Source organism: Falco rusticolus, chromosome 5, assembly GCF_015220075.1.
Source record: "Falco rusticolus isolate bFalRus1 chromosome 5, bFalRus1.pri, whole genome shotgun sequence".
Taxonomy (NCBI): domain Eukaryota; kingdom Metazoa; phylum Chordata; class Aves; order Falconiformes; family Falconidae; genus Falco; species Falco rusticolus.
Window position 1 is genome coordinate 14,180,286 of NC_051191.1, and position 16,412 is coordinate 14,196,697.

At 50.8% G+C, this 16,412-nt stretch overlaps 1 pseudogene; it reads left to right on the forward strand.

Moving 5' to 3' along the window:
• Positions 1-12,619: 12,619 nt before the first annotated feature.
• LOC119148679 lies at positions 12,620-13,661 on the forward strand (annotated as a pseudogene).
• The last annotated feature ends 2,751 nt before the right edge of the window (positions 13,662-16,412 follow it).

The window sequence follows — 16,412 nt, forward strand, 5'->3', positions numbered from 1 at the left end:
TTGGCCCGTCCGGTCTGGGGAGAGCCGGCCGGAGCCGGGCTGTGTCAGGACGGAGCCGCCTCAGCGAGTCCTCCCCGGGAGAGGCAGGAGCTGGTCTGCGGCTTGGGACTGGGGCTTGCCCCAGGCTTGGCTTCAGGTAGGGTTTGGCCGGGGCTGAGGTGTGGGGTTACGGGGGCTGGGTAGGAGCGGGCGGGCGAGCCCTGCCCTGCCAGGCGGGCTCTGCCTCGGGCGCCGTTGTGACTCCCCTCCCTCGGCTCGCCAGAGCTGCGGGCGGCTTTGGCCTCCCGCCGGGGCTGTCGGCTCCCGCTCCCCTCCGCTCCGGCCCGGCCCGGGCCCGGCCGCCCCTCCCCTCCCATTGGTGGGTGCGAAGCACGCGCGGCTTCGGGAACCGTCGGGCGGTACCGGCCGGCGCGAGGTGCGGCTCCTGGCGCGCGCGGAGCTGCCGTTAGGACGCGGCAGCGCCCGGAGGCGGCGGCAGTTGCGGGGAGCACGGCCGGGTGAGCCAACACCTTGTCCTGGCGACGGGAGAAAGGCGCTTTTGCCCCGGAGCGGGCGGCGGGCAGCCTGCCTGCGGGTCTGGAGCCTGTGCCCGGCCCTGCTGTGAGGAGCCGGCGCGGTGACGGGCCCCGAGTGTGCGCCGGGCTGTGGCGCTGTGTCACGCCGGGTGGTTTAGCATCAGGCCCCGCAGTTCAGAGGCTGAGCACTGGAGGTAGGGGCCGGGGACCTCTGTTGCTGCCATTTTCCACCTCAAAAGAGGCCGTTGAACACACGCACCCCTTGGCATTTGAAAACTAACGAAGTTGGCTGTGGATGTGCTGTTGATGTGAGGGGCGGCTTAGATGGTTCATGGGTGCCAGCCCATTCAGAACCTGTTCTTCAGGCAGTTCTTCATGTGGAATAAATGAAGCCTGGCCCATGCCCTGAGCTACACCCTGGGGGGGTGTGCAGAAACGATACAGGGGTTTTGTGCTCGGGGAGCTCCAGTCTTCCAGTGCTGGCTGTTGGGGGAAGGGTATGTGGATCACCCCTGAGGCAAGCAGGAGCTGCCTGAGCAGGCTGAATTCTAGCGCTGCCCAGCTTTGTGGTGCTCTGTGTGTGTTGAGTAGGAGGTGTGGAGTGGTCTTTTCCAAGCAGTGTCAGAAAGATGTCTTTGCTTACGGTGTGAGTGCTTGTTGCTCTTCCATCCCTGCTGCTGGCAGGTGGAGTAGGTGACTTGCTTCCAGGGAGACCCCCCTGCCCTCGTATGCATAAAGGTCTTGCAGGAACCTCATCTAAAGTGCGCTGGCTTGCTCACTGCTTTCCCTTTAAGTCTGCATTTACAGGATATGCTGGATTGTGGTGTTTGGCAGCCTGGAAATGAATGTTGCTACTTTATTTTTCTTCTGGAACAGACTGTTAAATGCCATGCAGGGACAAGCCCTTCCTCCCTTGGCCTTGAAAATGTCTGTGTTCCCTTTAGAGGTAGTACATATTTAATATAAAGACTGAAGAGGATAGCTTCTCCTCGACTCTGTTGCCCATAAAGTTCACTGATCCCTGTGCAACAGCAGTGGTCCAGGAAGAGATGGAGCATTTTGTGTCCCTGTGGGGTGTAGCCTGGCTAAACACAGGCAGCATTTCCATTCTGGGAATGGTGTAGTACAGTTCTTTAGCACAGTAAAACCAGTGAGAAATGAGGAATTTCCCAGGAAGGCCTAGAAGGTGATGAATGTGGATGCATTCAAGAACTTTCCTGCAGCGTGCTAGGCATTATCTCTGTACGGTTGTTGGCTGGGTATTTCTGACTGAGGATAAGAATAGCTATTTCAGTACTGTTTTCTAGAACTGCTCACAAGGGTTTTGAAGGATGTAAGGAGTGCATCAGCATTAGGCCCTGGAGGATGCTTGAATGCCCAGCTAGTCCTTCACAGAGTGGCTTTGTTGGGTTCCTCCACTGCCTGGCTTTCCTGGGGAGTTCACCACCTGGATTTTTTGGGGAGCTCCACTGTGTATCTGTTTAGCAGTGCTTCATCATCAAGCTTTTATTAGAGTGCATCACCACACAATTCTGGTGGAGGGCATTGCTGCATGGCCCCGGGAGGAGCCATTCTCTTCCTAGTTTCTTTGGGGTGATTCCCCAGCTGGTGTTTTTTGACAGTTCCATTGAGTTTCTTGGCAGTCTTGGAGCCCTTCAGCGTACTGTGCCAGAGGGATTTGGTGTGGTACGGGATATGGTATGGAACTAGCTATGGTACTGTGTTCTATGCATAACTACATTGAGCATTATGTTGCATTTTGTATTGCTTTTAGTGTATGTATGGTGTTTTGGTTTGGATGGTAAGGTGTATTTTCTATGGCATACTATGTGTGGTATGGTATTGTGTGTATGGTAGGTTATGATATTGTACAGTGTTTAGGGTATGGTGTTTAGGGACTGTTATATGGTATGTACTGCATGGTATGCATCGTATTGTATAGTAGTGTTTGGCATATATTGTATGGAATATATGTCTTGCATGTATGGTATCCCTTATATGGTATGGTATAGTGTTTTCTATTGTAGGTGTTATATTTTCTATTCTATGGTATGGTATTTATTTTGTATTTTACTGTATGTATTCCATGTATTGTTTTTATGTACTGTATTGTGTGTATCTATATGTATTGTATGTGTAGCATCACATTGGATTGTATGTACTCTTTTTATGATATTTTTTCTGTTAGTGTATTGTTGTTCCATTGTGTTGTATAGTACTTCTACTGTATGTGTTGTATTTTTATTGTATGTATTGGGTGGGCATTTTGTTATTCTTTTGTTATTAGCTGTACTGTATTCTCTTGTGTGTTCTATTGTATTTTGTGTTTTATTGTATACTGCATTTTCCATTCTGTGTTTTCTTGTATTGTGTTGCATGGTATGTACAGTGTAGTAGATACTGTATGGCCTGTCTCACAGGGTATGTACCATATTGGACTACAGGTTGTTTTGGATTGTGTATTGTATTGTGTATTGCCTGTGTTATGTAGAATTCTATGCGCTGTGTTGTGTGGCATAGTAGTACACACACTGTAACATATAAGTATTGTATTTTGTGGTCTGTATTTTATTGCATGGTATGTGTTGTATTTTGTATTGGGCTGTATTTTGTGTTGCATGCGTTTTCTGTTGTACAGTTTGGTATTGCATAGATTGTATTTTGTCTTGTTTATCATGTACCTTTGTGTGTACGGTATGTGTAGTATTGTCTTGTATTCTGGGGTGTGCCCTGTATTTTTTGTTGGATGGTTTATAATGCCTTGTCTGTATGGTATTTGATTAGTATTTCCCGTCTCCTGTTGTGTAGTGTTGTATTCTATGTGTTGTGATGTATTTTTTAGGATGATGTGTATTGTGTTGTGGTTTGTATAGTGTGGTATGTGTGGTGCTGTGTGATTTCCTGCGTGGAGTGGTATGTTTTGTATGTACTGTATTTTATGTTGGGCTCTTGCATTGTCTTGTATGTATTGTACTGTACTTCAGTTTGTGCCATCTTGTGTGCTGTTACTTGTGTTGTAGTGTGTATTTTCTGTATTGTATGGTATTTATGTATGTAATCAGTTGGTTTTATTGTAGTTTATAGGTTGTACAGTATTATATTCTAGGAATTGGACTGTATGTTTTGTATATTGGGTATGGTATGGAATGTCTCATGTGTATCTTATTTTGTATTGTATTGTGGGGTGTGTATTGCAAGTTGTGTGAGGAGTGGCAGAGGGAAGTGGGGTTCTATAGCTCAGTGGAGCCCCTCCTCATGCCACCCTGGAGAGGCCCTTTGTACCAGTGCGGTGGAGGAGTCCTTTGTCGCTTGGTAGTGGAGGAGCTGGTTCTTGCACACACCCCGCCCCCCCCCCCCCCCCCCCCCGGAGGAGCCATTCATTGTGGTGCATCAGAGGAGCCCTTCATCACAGCACCCTTGAGGAGCCCTTTGTTTCTTTGCATGGGAGGAGTCCTTCCTTGTGCCACCCCAGAGGAGATCTTCATCACACTCCTGTGGAGGAGCCCTTTGTTGCCCCATGCCTGAGGAGCCCTATATTTTGGCTCCTTCTCAGAGCTGTTCATCATACCGCCCAGGTCTCCTTGCAGCCCTCCACTGTGCCGCCCAAGAAGCATTGGCTGTGGTATGGGGTGTGTTTTGGCATTGGATATGGTATTGTGTTGTCTGCGTTGTTTTATGTTAAATGTGGTATTGCATTTTGTATTGCATTTCCTGTATTTGCAGTATGGTATGTATACTGGGTTTTTTAGTATGGGAAAGTATATTTTTTACAGTATAGTATGGCATGGTATACTAATACAGGGTATTTGTGGTATGCTGTGGTATTTAGGCGATGGTGCTTGGGGAACGGTCTGGTATGTATTGCTTGATATGCATTGTAATGTATGGTATAGATGTTTCTTTAAGCAAGTGTGGTAAAATTTGGAATGTATTGTGTGGTATATATTCTAAGTCTGGTATCTATGGTATCATATTGTAAAGTATTGCATTTTGTATGTATTGTATTCTCTATTACATTTACATTGTGTATTGTAGTGGATGTCTTACATGTATTGAAGTGTAGTTCTTGTACAGTATGTACTGTATTGTATTCATTAAATGGAAAGGATTGTGTTTTCTGTTGGATTTTTTATGTTATACTTTTTCAGTATTCCGTGAGTTGTACTTTATATTGTGGGGTGGTTTTTATTCCATTGTATGTTTTCTCTTGGTTGTATGGCATTTACTGTATGTTAATGTGTTCTATTCCAAAGACTTACTTACGTCTTGTTTGTGTTATGCACCATGTAGTATTTTGTATTCTATTCTGTATTTAGTATTTTATTTTGAAATCTCAGGAGTATGTCTTGTATTCTATATTCCAACGTACTTTCACATATTGTACCATAGATTTTGTGTGGTGTATTCCATGGAACGTGTGGTATTCTTAGGTACGTATAACATTGTCAACTGCACTGTATTTTGTGCTGTATGTGTTGTTTTGGTTTAGCATGGTTTAGTGTTTCTTGTACTGAGGGTCTCCTGAGTTGTATCTTGTATTTACTGCCTAGTGTGTATGGTGTGTGTAGGGTTGTATTTTGTATCCTATGGTGCATCTTGTGTTTTCTGCTGGGCTGTCTGTAATATGTGGTATGATGTATTGTATTTCAAGTCTGTTCTTTCCAGCGTGGTATGAGTTGCGTTGCATTGTGCTCACGGCACCCTGGAGGAGGAGCTGGTAGTGCTGCTCCTGGAGCCATGGCCCTCACGGAGCCTCCTGGCCAAAATACTTCAATCTTGAGGGAAAAGGCTAAAGAGTGCATGAAAGTGAGAGATACACATGAGCAAGCACTTTTCCCACCTTGTAACATCACTTTTTGGCATCTTCTAATCTGATCCCAGGCTGCAAAGGGTTGCAGCTCAGCTTGTAAGTTACTGGGTACCATTACAACGACATTATAAAGCAAGGAACAACGTTAGAGTAGCAAAAAGACACAGCTTTGCCCTCGGGTGGGAAGGCACACTGGGACAGTCTCCAGTGCCAGACCATTTTTAGTAAAAGTAATCACAAATACAATTAACTCCTTAGCTGACTTGTCGACAAAGAGGGAAAGGCTCCATACGATAAGCAGCACTCATTATTACTCTGCTGCAGAATTTAGTTCTTCTAGAAGTAATACACTGTTTTGCCAGTATCTAACAGCTAACCATATAACATGAAGGTGTACAGTCAAGGTATCTGTAAATGCACTGGTTTTGTTTCCTGGCTTTTGTGCTTCCCAGGGTTGTCCTTTGTTGTGCAGCTCTGATACTTTCAAATTTTTTTTGTATTTGGATATAGTAATTGCTAACACAGAGTCTAAGGCTAGAAATCATAACATGTATTTTACAACATGCACACTGGCTGTGTGCACGTATTCCACTAGCTTCCCATTTGCTTCAAACATGTCAGTCTCCCTGAAGACATATTTAATGAGAAACCACCCCCCTACCCGGCAAAGCCCTGCTTTATTTGCTGCCTAGTCTCCTGCATCCCCCTGTATAGATTATTTTTGGAAGGCTGACCAGGGAATATTTACCAGCTATTGAATCAACAAAGCTCAGCCACATGCAAACATTTCATTCTGTTACCTAAATGGTGTCAAAACTCTCAGAACTCCATCAAAACAGAAGTGATTTGCACTTAGGTATTAAAAGTTATGTCCAGGCCTGAACACCTAGTTGAGAGCTGGGCAACGCAGCAGGCTCCTTTGGGCAAAGATTTCTTTTCTAAGCAGCAGTTATGCAAGTACCAATCTGTGAAAAAATTTTGAAACTCAAAGAAAGAGAACCTTGATTTGACATAGTGCTCTTGCTGCATGTCCCTTAGGAGGAAAGTCACCCATATCTTTAGATCTAGCAGAAAGTAGGAAAGAAGCACCAAGTGCAAGGTTCTGCATGTGGGCTGGGGCAATACCAAGCACAAGCACAGGCTCGGCAGAGAATGGATGGAGAGCAGCCCTGAGGAGAAGGACTGTGGGGTGTTCATGGACGAGAAGCTCAACTTGGCCCAGCAATGTGTGCTTGTAGCCCAGAAAGCCAACTGTGCCCTGGGCTACATCCCCAGCAGGGCGAGGGAGGGGATTCTCCCCCTCTGTGCTGCTCTGGTGAGACCCTCCCTGTGTAGTGCTGTGTCTTCTCTGAGGCCCTCAACATAGGAAAGACATGAAGCTGTTGGAGCAAGTCCAGAGGAGGCCACGGAGATGCTCAGAGGGCTGGAGCCCCTCTACTGTGCAGACAGGCTCAGGGAGTTGGGATTGTTTAGCCTGGAGAAGAGATGGCTCCAGGGAGACCTTAGAGCAGCTCGCAGTACCTGAAGGGGCTAACAGGAAAGCTGGAGGGGACTTTTTACAAGGGTCTATAGCGAGTAAAGGTCCTTAGTAAAGGTCAGAAACCAGCATTAATTTCACTTACAAAAATACATGGTGGTGACACCACAGGCACCACTGTATAGGTAAAACACAACTTCCAGGTACAGGCAACACACAAGGTGAGAACTAGCAGGGTCAGTCATTCTGGTGAGGGAAGTCTGGATGTGTATTTCAGCTGTAACAGAAGCCCAGTAACCCACATCAGTGTGTGTAAAACCTTACAGATTTCACCAAAAAAAAATAAATCATGGTTTCTGTCAGATGTTTAGCGTCCCAAGATGACTCTACACATTCAGCTTTATAACATCAATTAAGATACGCAATAATCTTCATGGAATCGACCGACCACATCCAAAATTCAACATTAACACAACACAGCTACAGATTGCGACCAAATGAAGAGCCAAGCATGTGCACCATCCCCTCTCCCTCACCGCAGCCTGCAGGGCTGGGGGGCAGGCACAGGTGGACAGCTCACATGGCTATAAATCTGCAGCCGGGAAATGAAACCAAACGCATTGTGCTGGGAGCTGAAGCAGCAAGGAGGGCAAAGAAGGGAGAGGAGCGGGAAGGCAAGGCAGGTGGAGCTGGGTAACACGCAGCTGCTCTTCCCTGGAGCAGCTTTCCTTTGGCTGGAGTCACCTCCGCAACGTTTGCAAACTCCCCTTCCAGGACGATCGGCTCCACTTTGAGGGGGATCACCCTGATGATGGCTTTCTGCGCTGCCGACCTCTCCAACTCGACCGCCAGCACCAGCCCTGTATGGCCCAGTGCTGCCTGCAGCGTCGCCATGAGCAGCCAGGGCCAGAGGACAGCCAGCTGCAACTGGGGGCCAGCACTCATGCTACCAGCTGCAGCAGCAGGCTCCTGCGCCACACATACTGCTCAGGAACACGTCCTCACCCTGCGGCAGGCTCCGGCCATCGGTGAAGCTCGTTGGCTTGCCGAGCATGCGGTCCCAGCGGCAGGGAGGCAGGAGAGCAGGGACAGAGCGCCTCAGTCACTGCCAGCACTGCTTACCGCACAACTTCTCCAGTCCTCGCCATCACAGTTTCTCTTCCTTGGTGCCACATGCTCAAAGGCTGCTGGGCGCTCAAAGGCATATTTTAAACAACAACAACAAAAAAAAATATCCTGAAGTATGAGTCCCTCCTCCAGCAGATAAATCCAGAAAGATCAGCGGAACAGGTTGCAAGCAAGAAATCAGTTCAGCTCTACAGGAACACTGGGGCACGTTAGGAACATGTCAGTCCCGCAGAGATGAGGCACAGGGAGTTCTCCCCATGGACACGGTGTCCTCATGCCCAAGGGTTAGGGAGATCCACAGGTTCAAAACATCCATCTCAAATAGCCTTGAGAGACACCTCACCTTCTCACCAGCACTTCCCACCACATAAGCTCAAGCTCTTCACCCTGAATGTTACCTGCAGTTACCAGCGGCCTTCTCAGAAGTTATGCTGGAGGTATTGCTTGAATTTATGTTGAAAAGAAAGTTAATAAAGCTTTGGTACTGTTTTCCTCCAAATAGAGTTGATCCCTTCCACCCTGCTCATGCCAGAAGTGCTTCATTCAAGTCTGGAGATCAGCTTTACTTTTCTCCAGGTAATCCACGTTCCGAGTCTTGCTTCGGGTGCAGTTCTCGAGAACAACTAATAAAGCATGGAGCTTCTCTTCAGAGTTCCAAGTTCCCAGGAAATTAAAAGGCTCCAAAAGACTTTGGAAGTTTAGATACCACACCAAAGAGGTAGCAAGCAAAAAGTTACAGCATCTCTGGCTTCTCTCACACTTTTTCTGCACGCGCCCGCGTTCCGGTATGACTGCTTCCATGCACACAAGAAGATCCTGACTGAAGGCCCCATAAAATAAAATATAATGTTCCATGGTCCGCCTAAAGGTCCCATGAAAGGTATCGAGGAGCCTTCATAATGGGGAGAACTCGGGCAGAGGCTGTTTTCGACTAAACCCAAAGCTACGGTCGTTGCACAGCTATGAGCAGAAAAAATGATTAAAAATCTGCAAACCTGTTAGGCGGTGCATGCCTGCTGGAGTCTGCAGGGGCCGGGGTGGGTGGAAACTGGGCTGTAAATCCTGGGCACGAGTTATTTCCAGCAGCTTAAGAAAACTCTGTGGGTCTGGTGATGTCTGGTCACAGTCTTTAAAAAAAATAAAACAACCCCCCAAAGTTGGTGTTTATAATAAAAAAAGGTTAAAAGAAAGCAGGCCATCCCTCCAGCATGCGGGCAGCAGGCAGGCAGGTGCAAGCGGAGCTGAGAGCACCCAAGTGCACTGTCCCCCCCGCGGGGCGCCCTCGCTGCCAAGGCTGCGGGCACCAGGCACCGGGAGCAGGTGGGCAGCGGTGCTGGGCACATGGGCAGTGCGGCAGCCCCCCCTGCCCAGCCCCCACCCCCACCCCCACCCCGGCCCGACCCCCAGCATGGTCAGGTGTTCTTCTCCAGAGTCCTGCCTGCAGCCACAGAGGCCTGGGAGAACTTGCCGGGGAAGGCAGAGAAGAAGACGACAGAGACAACCTCAGCTGTGCCCACACCTGCCCTTACTCAATTCAGAAGCAACCACACATTATCCCTGTTTCTTCTGTAACTGTTCCTGGAGGAGGGAATGCGCCTTAGCATTCCCTGGAATTGCCTCACGGGTCTAAAATCCATTGTGGATGACTGGACTGTTGGAGGCTGCTGTCCTTGCAGAGCAGCTGTGCTGAGCTCTGCCACCTGCCTTGGCACTTTGTTCCCCCAGTGTCACAGCTCTGTCTGCAACAGGACAGGCTCCAGTTGCCTCTGCGTGGGCCCCTGACTGAGGGCACTGTTGCACATTTGGGCTGAAGCCCCCCAGCTGTGGCACCAGGCCAGCTCTACCATAAGGCAACCTGGTACCAAGTGTCCCAGAGCCCGTGGGTGCAAAGGCTTTGCTTCAGAGCAGAGACATGGCATGGGCAAAGGAGAGCTGAGTCTTTGTAGCCCTGAGAGTACAAACCCAGAATGAATTGCTTTAACTTGGGTAACTGAAGACATCCCACCTGTCAGCCTGGACAAAATCTAGGTACTATGCTATAAACTTCATTGTGTCCTGCCTAATGATGGGTTAAAAGGTGATGATTCTCATGCTCAAATCTTTTTCTAATAGGAAAAATGCCACTGCTGGATAGAAGTCTCACTAGAAAGGTGAGAGACCAAACATCAGTGATTGCCTCATCCTGTTTCCCAGCAGGTTCCCTGCAGCGCCAGGGACACCTGGAGGGAGCCCAGAGAAGCAAGGCATGGAGAACTTCAAGGCAGAGGAGGATGCTGTGACCTCACTGGGGGAGAAATCTTCACAGCCCTTGATCCGGTAAGTCTGCGGCTGCAGGGCAATGCCTCTGCGGTTCCTACACGGGTCTGCAACAGCTCGGGCACCCCCAGCCTGTGGGACCGTGTGGGAGCATTTTGCTGCGGAGGAGGCCAGTGTGCTGCAGAGCAGGGCTTCCCTGCTGCAGCGTGGGAGGGCCAGGGCATGTGGGCTGCCTTGTGCCAGGGCCGGCTGCAGGACTGTGAAGGTGGGTGAGCAGCCAGGGGTGCCCAGGGCTGTCCTTGCCAGCAGGGTCCCTGCAGCCCAGGGGGCTGTGTGCTGGGGCAGGGGCTCTGCCGCCTGCCAGGGGCAGCTCTCAGCCTGCCGGGGAGCTCCTAACAGTGTATGGAGTGAGCCCCGGTAGGGAAGGATCCTTCTGCTGTTGAGTGGGTGCTGCATGTGTCAGTGCTGTTCACAGGTGTAGGTTACCCTGAGGACATGTCTGGGCGTGGCTTTTCATAAGGAAGGTCAGTGCAGAGATTACTACCATAAAAAAGGGCTTTTCTCAGTCTGTGTCTTCAGTTTCCTGCTCTTGAGGGAAGGAGTGGCAAGGGAGAGATGGAAAAGGAGATCTCAACTTTGAAGAAGTCACCAAGACTCCTACATGTAACTGTGAGTGATCAGTAGGTCTGACAGGAAACTCCTGAAGTCCCTTCAGCCACTCCTCTGCCTATGAACAGCAGCAGCCGTAGCACCTTTGCTGGACACATCAGGGTGGCCCTGACCTGCCCTCTTCCCCCTGTGGACAGGACCCTGCACTGAGCCAGTGCCCTGCAGACAGGCAGGTTTGTGTAGGGCCAGTGCACAGAGGTTGGAATGGGATCTGTGAGCACTGACAGGGAAAGACCTGGCACAGAGACACACATCCCACGAGGAAAATCTCCTGGCAGCCAGGATATGAGAAGGACTGATAGAAAACTTCACACAGAATTGTTGTGGGAGGAAGAAACGGAAAAATCTTTATGATCTGCAGTGCAGACCCCTTTTTCTGAGCCAGTCCCCTGGCCTGCTCTCCCCCACAGCAAAGCCTCTGCCCTCAGGGCTGGAGGTCCCGAGGCGCGTGAGCCACCACCTCTGCAGCCAGAGCTCCAGCAGAGCTCGGGGCAGCTCTTGAGCCACGTGCCCCGGTCCCTCTGCAGAGCACAGGGGGTGAGAGCAGCTGCCCGGCAGTGTTGGTGTGTGGGAGGCGGCAAGCAGATCTGGGCAAGGGCAATGCTGCCCTCAGTGCCCGGCACGCTCTCCCTGGCCTCTCTCAGCTGCACCCTCCCTGTATTTTGCCTTGTTTCTCCACTTGTCTCCATTATTTCTTAACTGTTCCATTGCTCTTGCTGTCAGGCTTTCTGGGATGGGTGCTTCAGCTGCAGACTCACACGCTGATCTTGTGGGTCCTCTCCTGCTGGTGTGTCCATGGGAACAAGTGTCCCAGCTTTCCTCTCACTTGTGGTGCTGTGGGCAATTCCCTCTGTGGGGCTGGGTAATGTGCTGGTTCTGTCTTACTGAGATGCTGATATGAGGACACTTGACTATGCCTTGGGGTGTGCTTCAATGCTGTGAGTTGCCCTCCAAGATGCAAACATATCGCAAGCACCTTGAATTTATCTGACAGTGCAGAGAAGCACAAAGATGCTGTGACGGAGAAAATGCTGTTGGTTGGGTGACATGAGCCATGTGTGTCCTTGGCTACAAGTGGAGTCTCAGATCTTATGAAAGACTCAAATCTTTATTGGTCAGTCTGCTTTCAGCAGTGCCTGCTGGTTTTTCAGGGTAACATTTGAGTGTGGTCACCCTCCACCTCAGGAAGGTGCCAGACCAGAGAAACTGGGAACCAGATGGACAGACCACCTCCCCTCGCTGTGCACTCACACAGGCAATCCTCTTGACTCGCAGACCTCGCCCTGTTCCACCTGAGGGAAGCAGAAATGCTCGGGGTTTCTGACATCCAAGAATACTCTGCAGGGGAGATGAGGGGGGGAGCTCTGAAAAAAATAAAATTCCCTTAAACTGCCTTCACCATTCCCGTTCCTAGCACTAGCACTGGCACTGCAGACACTGACAGGCCCTTCTGCGTTGGCACTGGTTTCACAGGACAAAGCTGAACACCAGCATTGGTCCCTGCCCCCATCCACTGCTGCAGAGTGGGGTTGGCTGATCAAGAGCCCGTGGGCAGATGCCCTGCTCTTCATTGCCCACACGGCCAGCTCCAAGCAGGGCTCCAGACACATAACTGAAGGAAGGTCTCCCAGAAAAGAGAAGGATGCCTGTGTGTGACAGGGGGATGGTCTATGGGAAATTGCTTTGATTTTGCTCAGAGAAGTCACCCCTTAATTATCACTGTATTTTTCTCCTATGACAGGACCCCATGTCCAGAGGCAGCAGATGTCCAACAGCAGCTCCATCACAGAGTTCCTCCTGGCATTGGCAGACACACGGCAGATGCAGCTCTTGCACTTCTGGCTCTTCCTGGGCATCTACCTGACTGCCCTCCTGGCCAATGGCCTCATCATCACCACCATAGTGTGCGACCACCATCTGCACACCCCCATGTACCTCTTCCTCCTCAACCTGTCTCTCCTTGACGTGGGCTCCATCTCCACCACTCTCCCCAAAGCCATGGCCAACTCCCTCTGGGACACCAGGGACATCTCCTACCTAGGATGTGGTGCACAGCTCTTCCTGATTTTCTTTTTCCTTTCATCAGAGTGTTCTCACCATCATGGCCTATGACCGCTACGTGGCCATCTGCCAACCCCTGCACTACAGGACCCTGCTGGGCAGCAGAGCTTGTGTCCACATGGCAGCAGTGGCCTGGGGCAGTGGGTTTTTCAACTCTCTCCTACACACGGCCAGTACACTTTCACTGCCACTCTGCCAAGGCAATGCCCTGGACCAGTTCTTCTGTGAAATCCCCCAGATCCTCAAGCTCTCCTGCTCACACACCTACTTCAGGGAAATTGGGCTGCTTCATTTTAGTGCCTGTTTAGTGTTTGGGTGTTCTGTTTCCATCGTGCTGTCCTACGTGCAGGTTTTCAGGGCTGTGCTAAGGAACCCCTCTGAGCAGGGATGGTACAAAGCCTTTTCCATGTGCCTCCCTCACCTGGCCATGGTCTCCCTCTTTCTCAGCACTGGCAACACTGGCACGTTTGCCCACCTGAAGCCCCCCTCCATCTCCTCCCCATTCCTGGACCTGGTGGTGGCCTCGGTACTCGATGGTGCCTCCAGCAGTGAACCCCCTGATCTACAGCATGAGGAACCAGGAGCTCAAGGATGCACTGAAGAAGCTGATGCAGTCAGGTGTCTCTCAGCAGCAATAAGCTGCCTGTGTCTCTTCACAGAGCATTTTCAGGTCATCTCTGAACCATCCTATGTATTCAGCGGTTTTTTTCGGTGACAGTCCTGTTTCTCTTAGAATGTCTGCATCCACTGCACTTCCTCAAAGGCATGAACCCAGCCTGTGTACCCTGGAGGACTTTGTACATGTGCCTGGGAGGACAGTGCATCTGGACTCATGTGTGTCATCTCTGTAATAAAAGAGGGTTTTTTTTTCTAAGTGCCCATTTCTGGATGTTGCACCCTTCTTCCAACACTGAGCTCAGGAACAGGCTGAAGGTATTGCCGCCAGGAGTGTGCTGCTGGGCTTGGTTTCTCCATGGCTCAGGGGAGGAGGGCATGGGGCAATGGTTAGGGAACAGGCCTGTGTTGAGCCTTTGCATGTGGTGCCTAGTACCAATGGAAATGGTGGGTGACCAATGGGATGTGCCTGGGACCATCTCCCTGGGCTTTCAGGCACCGCTGCCCTGCACAGCAGCCCCGCCTGCTCAGGGCCATGCCTGAGACCACATCCTTGGGCAAGAGCAGATGTCTCTCTGCACGCCCCAGCTGGGGCAGGCTGCTGTGTCACTGATGCAGCAGGAGGTTCCTGGGGGGCCCCCAGGCCAGCAGTCTGGTGCTGGGGACAGGGACTGGCCCAGAGGGGCTGCCAGTCATGGGCAATCAAGGTCTCTGTGAGAGAAGAGCAACAGACAGAGGGAGACATTGGCCTTTGTCATCTCATGCCTTGGCTGGTGCTATCCCCGGGGCTGAATGGGAGGCCGAGTCCCCTCTCTGCCCACCAGCATATGCTGTGCCCTTGCAAGGGTCTGTGGCCATGGGGTGAGTGCCCAGAGCTCTGCAGCCTTTGGGTGGGCAATTGTATGGGGCCAGCCCAGCGTGGGCTGCTGTGTCTGCCCGGGCTGAGGAGAGGGCAGGGGAGGTGGGCAGAGCTGTGGGGGGCTGGGCTGGGAAGCGCGCGGGAGAGGGAAGCACCAGTGTAGAGCTCAGCTGTGTGAGTGTGCAGGGTGGGGGCACACAGCAGGGTGGTCCTGGGGCAGACCCAGGGGTCATGGTGAAGGAAGCAAGGCACCAAAGGAGCAGGACTGAGGGGCCTGCTCTGTGCCGTGTGCCCTGGACACCATGGGGAAGCTGCCAGGGGGAATTTTTTTCCCATGAAGGTCCAAACACTGCTCATTTCCATAGCTAGTCATATATCCCAGCCACAATGGGGGACCTTTGCTGCATGGTCACCTCTGTTCTCCATGACTCACGGATACCCAACTTCATCAGCCTATTTTTAATATAAAGGGAGCCAGTTTCCTACTGTCACTTGTTACACACAAGTCCCATAGCTCTTGCCACAGTTGGTCACTCACCCAAGGCCATGGTCAGACACCTCCAGCCAGATCAGGTGCTCATGGCCTTGTTTTGACAAATATTGAAACAGGCCATGGACTGAGATCCCACCAACTGGCCTGGGCCGAGCGCTCCAGTCTTTCACTCTAAATGTTTTCTAAAATAAAACTCCCAACTGTCTCAGCCTCTCCTTGTCCATAATGTGCTCCAGGTTCCAACCATCCTTCTAGCCTCTGCAGGACTTGTTTTGAAGTATCAGGGTCTTTCTTGTGTAGGGGAGCCCATTCTGTGTGCAGCAGTCCCGGTGAGGTCCTGTGGTGGGTTAAGCTTGGCCAGCAGCTAGCCAGCCTCCCAGCTGCTCATCCACTCCCCTGACTCAACAGGACAAAGGGATAAAATAAAGTAGCAATGCTCATGGGTCAAGATAAAGCAGAGATATCAGTAACCAATCCTCATCATGGCAAAAGATTTGTTGCCTTGCCAAAAATAAATTAATTTCCAATTAAAAAATTTTTGGGTTGTGAGATACTATGCAGGAGAAACAATGGTTGAGATAGTCTGGTTTATTCTGGGGGAATCAGTCTCCTTGGTGTTCACTGCACAGGTAAGCAAGGATGCCAAGGGCCCAGGGGCTTGTGGGCAAGTTCCCCAGATGAAACAGGCCACCCACTTTGATGCTTATTTGCACCTGGGACTCTCCAAAGAGGAAGAGCTGCTCAGGCATGTGAAGACCAGCGCCAGATTTGGTTGTAGTGACTATGAAGGTGTGGTCTCCCTGATCCCCTGGCGTGTGGGGAAGGAGAGCAGCAGAGCACAGCCCTTGGACAGGAGGGAATGAGAACTTGGCCTGCTGAGGGCACTGCAGGTGGGTTCCCATGGGGGCAGGGGCAGGGCCCTGAGAGCATCCCTAGGCCTTCCTGGCCCTGACCAGCCTCACCTGGGGCCTCCACCCCCATGGCTCCAGGAGGCCACTGAAGCTAGGCAGGAGATTCAGCCCCGGTGTGATCTGTGCTGTAGGTGTGTGGGTCTCCAGGCACAACCATAGGCACAGCCTTGCCTGTCCATGGACCTTGTTGATTTGGAATATGAGGCTCACTTCCCAGCTTGATTCCTGATGGTGTGGCCAATGAAATGACAGCATGGTCCTCCAAGCCCTAGGACTTTTCTGCTTCCTTACTTCCCATTCCTTGGTCAATTGTTGGGAGGAGAGGAAGGAAAAGCAGGTGAGGCTTCTGTGTGATAGTGACAGAAAGTGGAGAGCAAAACTCTAACCTTCAGCTCTTTTCTTGGAGGCATTAAATCTTCCATAGGAACTGGAAAGTGCTGAGATTCCTCTACCTCCCCTACTTTTTTTGTGCAGATGCTGGTTGGTCACCACCCATGGGATGATGAGGGTTTTCCCAAAGACAAACACCATGTAGGTCATGAGACACTGGAGGAAGAGATTTGAGATGGGACTAGCAACATTCTTCATTACGGGAGGGGCGAACTCTGTGATGGCCCC